Source organism: Platichthys flesus, chromosome 13, assembly GCF_949316205.1.
Source record: "Platichthys flesus chromosome 13, fPlaFle2.1, whole genome shotgun sequence".
NCBI lineage: Eukaryota > Metazoa > Chordata > Actinopteri > Pleuronectiformes > Pleuronectidae > Platichthys > Platichthys flesus.
In genome coordinates, this window is record NC_084957.1 from 16213658 (window position 1) to 16221585 (window position 7928).

Sequence of the window (7928 nt, forward strand, 5' to 3'; positions counted from 1 at the left end):
GGTGTGTCCCGTGTCTGATCCCTGATAAGGTCCCGCTCACTTGAACACAGGGTTTTCTGATGGCGATTTAAATTCAAAATCTTTTATATATTCATGCTCTTGAAGTTTTTTTTTTAATTGTATTTCCTATTATCATAATATTACATTTTGTAACAATTACATTTTTAAGTTAAGTGGAAATTGTGGTTTAATAACAGCGTGAACAGGTCCTGGCGGTGGCTGGTGCTCTTGAATGTATAATTCTACAAACTGGTAAATAAACTCACAATGCTTAAAGATTAACAAAAGTTGTATGTGTAATTTCGGGCCAAACATCGCCATCAAATCTGTTTCCATAGTGTGATGTTCTGTGTGCGGAGACAACGGTCATTTTTTTCTGAATACACGAAGCAATTCAAAATATTTCAGATTTAAATCACAGCACTTTGGCAAAAATACAAGAATTTAATATTATTGAAGTATTAAAGTTTTAACGTTATTATAAGACACACACACACCATACACACACTCCGTTGCTTCATTTTTTTCTAAGTCCAATTTGTAAACCTAATGTTAAGTAAAAATGGTATATATTATATTTAGACTAATCCTCGCTTAATATATAAAATTAAAACCCCGAATGTGTTTATATATATTTTTTTTACATTTGTAAAACGGCTACCATCCCAATTTCGTATTCCGGGTAATTTATAATTACAGCTGCACAGAAAATGTGGATATTTGGAATTATCGATTAAACAGGCCAACGAGGCCAAATGGAGGAAAACTGATACCAATTAATATAACGGTTGTCAGAAAACCATGAAAAAGTTAATCTCTAAAGTCATGTTGTGTCTAAAGTATGTCATGTCTAATATAAAACCAAAGACGGGTCAGTTTCCTCTCTTTTTATTTGACCGTGTTCACCTGGAGCTCACAATCAAAAAGTCTGGTAAAACCGGAGAACAGCGGTTATTTCACATTATCCCAAATGCCCGTAAGCCAGTGGGACAACATGAATTTGGTTATTTATTTGATACATGTGGTTTGGGGCGATCGTCGCCGGGTGTCTTGTGGAGACGCGCACATGACGCTCACACGAATTTAAAATGGAGGCTTTTCGCGTTTAGAGGACATCTTGTCTTTAGTTACGCTCAGCACGTCAAACGAAATATCACCGGACTGAAGATAGACGCAAACATCGAAAGTGAGTGTCTCTTGTATCGCGCTAATGGACACAACGGAACGTCCTGTTGGTTGGGCCTAAACCGGTCTTCCCTGATACCTTCAAAAGAAAATAGACCTTAACCTATATGAACAGAATGGCAGTTAAAAATATATTTAGAATATTTAATGTGTATAATATAACATAACTACTCAAGAATTAGATCCGCAGCGACTCTGTTCTCACGGATCGTGTTGAACAGGCCGGACATCCCAGCAGCGCTGCATCGAGGCCACACGGGCCGTGATGGGCGTCTGTTCGTCTTTGAAGATGATATTTACAAGAATAAAAATTACAATCATAGAATAACGTAAATAGTTAAACTGCTCAGCTAAATACACAGTATTCAGATGAACAGAGGCCACAGTTTGGTACTCCCCTTCAAAGCACAACAGACAAAATCCGATTTAATTTTTTTATTTTGAAAGTGCAGACAGAACAGTGAAACGTAAAAATAAGACCTTTGCATGTTTTAACAGTCAAATACAATTGGTGAGTAAATACATACCTTTGAGAAAAGCCACCGTTAACTGCACTGGATGCAAGTGGTCAGCTTTGCTACAGCAGCACGATCAATATTGGAGGCTTCAGCAAATGTCTTAACTCCAATATTTACGTGCTGCTACAGTAAAACGACCAGAAGATGAGGGTGATCACTTCTGATATCAGGAACAACTCTGTTTGGTATCACTTCAGACGGTGGAGACTACTGTATATGCAGATGATTGTCAACAGTGAAAAAGATAACAGGTTGGAATGTGTACAATGACATCTAGGTTGTAAATTCTGATTTTCCTGCTGCAGCACAGTATGGCCTGCATCTCAGTATAACCCACAAACCATTCCGTGCTGCTACAGCATCACCAGATCTGCTGTCCTGATCACTCAGCTTCCAAATCCTCTCTTATCTTTGTGATTGCACGCTCTTCTCCGTCTTTAAGGCTTTAAGTCTTTACCACATGTTCAGAGACTTGTAAAGACTTATCACCTATTGTGTATCTACCTAAAAAAGACACTCAGATGATCAGTGTCTTTTGCAGACTTGCAGAAGCTTCACAAAAACAGGCTCTCCATCTGAAACACAGAAAAAAAGACAGTAGTCAGTAAAGACAGTACTCATGTCAATGCACTATATCACCAAAACTTTTGTAAACCAGAAAGTTTCAATCTAGCTGTTATTACAGTCTCAACACTTTTTGGAAAGAATTTCAAAATGTTTTGATCCTCACTGACGAGGTTTGGACCAATTAAGCTAAAATGTGAGATCACACGTTGATGTTGAGATATGTGGCTCAATGTCTGCTTCCAATGGTGTTGAGGTCAGAGCACAGTCAAGTACTTCCAAAATCAGAAAAACAATTTTCTAAAAAAAATAATTTTGTTTACTGCAGTGACAAACTATGTGGCAGCCCAGCCAATATAACCAAAACTGATCCCGAAATCATTCACATTTTTTTATCCAACCTTACAAGAAAGAAGGGTGACTTGTCAGAGAAAGAATCTCAATAAATTGTCGAACGCTTGGGTTCAAATATAATCACTTCAATGTTGCACTCAAGCGAAACATCTGTTCTATGTAAAAGACCATTTCAATTCTACCTCCTCAAATACTAGCTCTTTATTTTGGCTATTGTGAGTTACTACTGTTTATAAATATTTTTTAAAAAGAGAAGAAAAAAAAGTCCCTGTTTGTGCATAAACGTGTTCACTGAATCTCTATTGTAATCATGCATAATATTGGGTCCAGCTTGTGTTGCCACTAGAGGTCTCAATGGACCTGTAATCGTGACCTTGGTCTAAAATGGACAGAGCCTCAATCTAATGACATCTCACTTGCATACGTCCATCAAGCACATATTGTGAAAACTTATACCAAAAAAGAAAAAGGCATTCCACACATGCTCTTGAGAAAATAATTATAATTTTGTAACTGTAGAAACATTTTGTTGTTTACTTTGGAGGTCACTTTCCCACAAACACCATTGGTCAGGGCTCTAAATTGTGTTATAATGCAACAAAACAAGTTCACTGATAGATGGCACAATAAACTGATAAAAGGTGCATGGGACAAAAGTCAAAGACCTGTGATTTAGTGTAGAAAATGGTAAGTTGCTAAATAAACTCAATCGTTCATTTATTATTCTATGAAGCCTCCAAGTTTTAACTACACCTCCAGTGCCCTTTTCACTTGCTGTACATTCATCTCCGAACAAAAGCTTCAGCATACACAAATTGTCCACAAAAACATTTGGTGCAAGCAGGTCAAGAACAGATACAAAAATTATAGATTTTTGCAGATTCTTGGTGATAAACCTCAATGATTCCAGCCGAAATATATTGACTAATAAAAGGTGGAGAACATGGGTGTAATAGTTCTGTCCACACTCAGACACTTGACAGTAGCAGGAGGCTGAGAAGACAGGCAGGACCAGCGTGTGCAGTGTGCTTTCCCCCCTTTTCAAATTAATGAGTTGGAGCCTGAACCTTTAATCACGGACAATATTCATACCACAACATAAAAATATCTTACGATGATAGCATGAAAAATGAAGCACTTCATCAAGACTTTAAATTTGAAACCAAATTTACACATTAAAGTAAGCGTCTAAAAATCTTCTTAGGAACAAATTGGGCATGAACTTTGCTAAATTTAGTGTAAAAAGCCAATAACAAATCATATTTACGGAAATTATGCTTATGCTGTTATATTGTTGCAGGTCCTGCAAAGGCTTATCAAAAAGTCAAATAATTATGCGTCAGCCAACACATGTTGTACTCAGGCTGATTCACTTAACATCAGATCTCTGGGATGAGACAAATCTCCATGTAATAGGGATACTATGGTCCACATCACCAGTCCAGTGCCTCATATCCTAGGCAAAAAGAGGGAGCAAAGTCAGGTGATGGAAGCAGTGCCTAGTAAAATGCTAAAGCAATCAGTAAAAACAAAGTAAACAATTATAAAAATCATAAAATGTTTTGTTAGATTAAAAAAGGCAAAACATCTGTTCATCTTCCAAATCATTTGGATGGTCACCTTTTATCTTTTTAAACTGAAACATCCGTTTAAGCTGTTCAGAGCACCAACCAGCTCCTACTAATAGATTTAAGTCCGTTAAATATGCCAGATTCTTTTTCATCAAGATCCACGAATTTATTCCCTAGGAAATTGTAAAAAATATAAAATAGTAATTATATAAAAAATAAGAAACAAACTATCTAGCCACTTCAAAGAAATTCAAAAAAATATCCTGGATTAGCCCCTTTCCATGATTTCTTTCTTGGCTCGTGTCCCATACTCCGACCATCTTTCATGGAAATCTGGTCAGTAGTTTGTGCATAATCCTGCTGACAAAAAAAGGCAAAAATATGACCTCCCCTTGGTGGAGGTAATTATAGGTGTATCTGTATTTTTTTTATCTATTTATTTGTGGTCGCATGTTCTAATGACCCAAAGAGAAAAACTGATATTCACATAATTTCCACTAACTTCGACGCATCATTTGCCTGTCTAATATGTTGGCCCAGACAATACTTAATGAATTTAACCAAATCAGTCTTGAAACAACTACTTTGCTCTGTCCATCTTTATAAATTACAAAACAAACACACACTAAAAGGAACCCACCAGGTAAGTAGTGTACGTTTTTTTTTTAGCAGACAATTTCTTTATAAGTATAAGTTGAATTGTTCCCATAAAGGACTCTAACCTCTCCCTATTTTTCCTCACTTTCCTTTAAGGAAGCATGCCCGGACATGTCACCTTCACAGCCTTTTAACCCATTCCAACAACATTTGCTCCTCAAACAATGGCCTCAAAGAGTCACCTGACCCCAAGGTTGAGGGTCAAGTAACCCCCTACACCCCATCGGGTAAAAGGACCTGGACATGACAGCCTATCACCTCCATCAAGTGGTCTGGGCTGGCCTCTTCTAGTCTGCGTCTTCTGCCTGTATAAGCAGAAACTAAAAGGGAGCTCTGCTGTGACATCCTTGGCTGTGGGGGAAATAAAATCTGACTGTCAATCACATCTATCCACATGAAAACATCCATGCAAATTTGAGTTCTTTATTGTATTTATAATGATTTCTACCATAAGTCAACGGAGCATGGAAAGAAGCTGCTAAAAAAGACACCAGGTTTGGCAGTCATAACAATAACTGATTAAAACTAATTTCAGAGTATATGTAGCCTTCCATTAGTCCAAGATAAAGTTACTGTAAAAAGTAGATTTACACAAATAATTAAAACAACATCACATGTACATTTAAAGCCAGACAAAGACCAGGCGTTAGGCTAGCAAAAATCATTGTCCTTTGTATGGCACCACAACACTCAGTAAAAAATATGCTATGTTCACTGTGCCACAACTGTAGATGGTGTGACAATGTTTTTTCATTGTCCACTGGGGCAGCATATGATCTCTCCAGTTGTAAAGGCGAATACAAAACCAGTTCCTCTATAATAAAAGTGGTTGGTAGTGATGACATGAAAATAATATGGAAACAAATACATCTCATTTTCTAATGAAAACACTTTGTGTTTCAAGTCTAAATGCAAAACAGGAGGTGGTGAATAATGTGATTGTTCATTGCAGAACAAGGACGCTACCTGTTAAGCACTGCTCTGTTACATACAAACATCTTAACTGTAATGGTTGGTGTCAAACTTAGGAAAACCTGTTAGAAAACCACAGACACAGGAAGAGTGACTGAGATTCCCTGGAATCTGCAGCCGTATCTTGTCAAATGAATAATGGAAAAGTTGCGAAACTTGACAAAACACAAACCTGCAGATCAACATACGAATAACACATTTTCAGCAGATATGCAAGAGTGACCTTCGTAATTGTTTCACTCCAAGTTTACACCACCCCCTCCATTTACTGTCAGGTGTCACTGTGACAGAGGGACTCTTTACACCCAAGATACAGAATATAAATACAACTATCTGAAAACCAGGATAAGAAATAAAAATTCGAATGAAATTAATTTCAATTATAAAACCAAGGGACAGTGTTTTTAACTATTGTCTGAGACCAGCTGTTAAAAGCACACTCATACATCTAACACAGATAGTACTGATTAATGATTCATTGTACGGCTTTCAATTAGTCACTTTGAGCATGGCTTATGAAAGGGCACATCTTATCAGATTTAATAATAGTCAAAGCCTCCATTTGAGCTTTTTGAGCAAATTTTAAGACCAACAGCAGTGTCTTTCATCAAACCTAACACACCAGTGTGTGATGAAATATTTTAAGCAAATTCACAATTGCGGTTCCTTGTGTATAGAAAAAAGCATTTTAACGTAAAATTAATATGACTTATTATTCTTCATCAAAATAATTTCCCGTTATTTACAACTTCACTTGAACAATTTCAAGCTGTCTCCAACTTCCACGAAAGACAGAGCAGCAATAAACAGGATGCAGACAAAGCACACTGTGATGCAATTTCAGAAGTATACAAGGTCCTGATTTACACTTGACCAAAAGCATTAAACTATAAAAGAGAATGGTTACAACCCTCTCAAAATATAAATTTTATTAACTACCAAAACCTTTAACATGATTGCCACACCGATTTTCTTCATTGCAGTGAAGCACTTTTTACAGATTAACCAGTAAGGCTGAAATAATATCCACGTAAAGTGTGTAGTACTGCAAGTTATAGAAGGAAAAAAGAGGAAGCCAAGTGTGAGAATTAAGTGGCACACCCAGACACTCGTGCACAAACACACACTATAGTTTACTATACTATAAATGCCTATAACTGGGTTTAATTCAGATATCAATATTACTCTGGTTTACATTGTAGAAATAAACACCCACAAAATCTTTTATACTAAATAATAAAGCTTCCCAATGACTCTGAGTTAGCAAATAAACAAAAATAAAATAAAAGATTGATATTTAAGAAAAGGGAGTTGTGGCTTTTGTGTGCATTTAAATAATAAAAAAAAGTAATGTCACCTAATTCCTTTGCTAGGCTTGACCTACCTAACACCACCTGTACACAGTGAAATTTACACACACCAAAACAAATTAAGTTACCTCAGTAAATCAAAAAAATGTTAGTTCCAATATTACTATTGGAAATATATCAAATTATCTGAATCAGACTTTCAGAACTGAACCAACAAGAGAAATCGTTGGTCACACAGTGTAGAAGTATCTGAGCTCTGTGCACCCAAGCACACTGCCTGACTTTAGAGCAGGGGTTGAGGTTTCATCTGCTTTACCAAGTTAGGGCAAATAATTCAGAAATACATAGCCACCAATATTTAAGTATTTTTAATCTAATTGCTCACAATAATATTGTAATATAAATTTTACACCCTCGGGTTAAAAATGACTAGAGCCGCAGAAATTAGAAGCCCATGTGTGTCTTGTCAGAGGAGGAATCGTCTTGCTATATCAAATCTTACTGCCAGTGCTATTGCAGGTTATCATATTACCCCATTTTAATTAAATTTAATTATCAAGCAGAGAATTAAAAAGCACTGTAGCAGCTAGCGTGTTGATTTTGAACATACTGTACGAGTTCAAAAGTATTTCTGCAGATACAGAATAAATAAATAATTTTATAACTTAAAATATAAATTAATAAAAGGGAATCACAAGCTTTGAATGAAACAGGACAAAAGATCAGATTTTTAAGAAAAGCGTTTGACCTTTGAATCCCCCCCATACACAAACGATTATCTTGCTGACTGTTTCAAT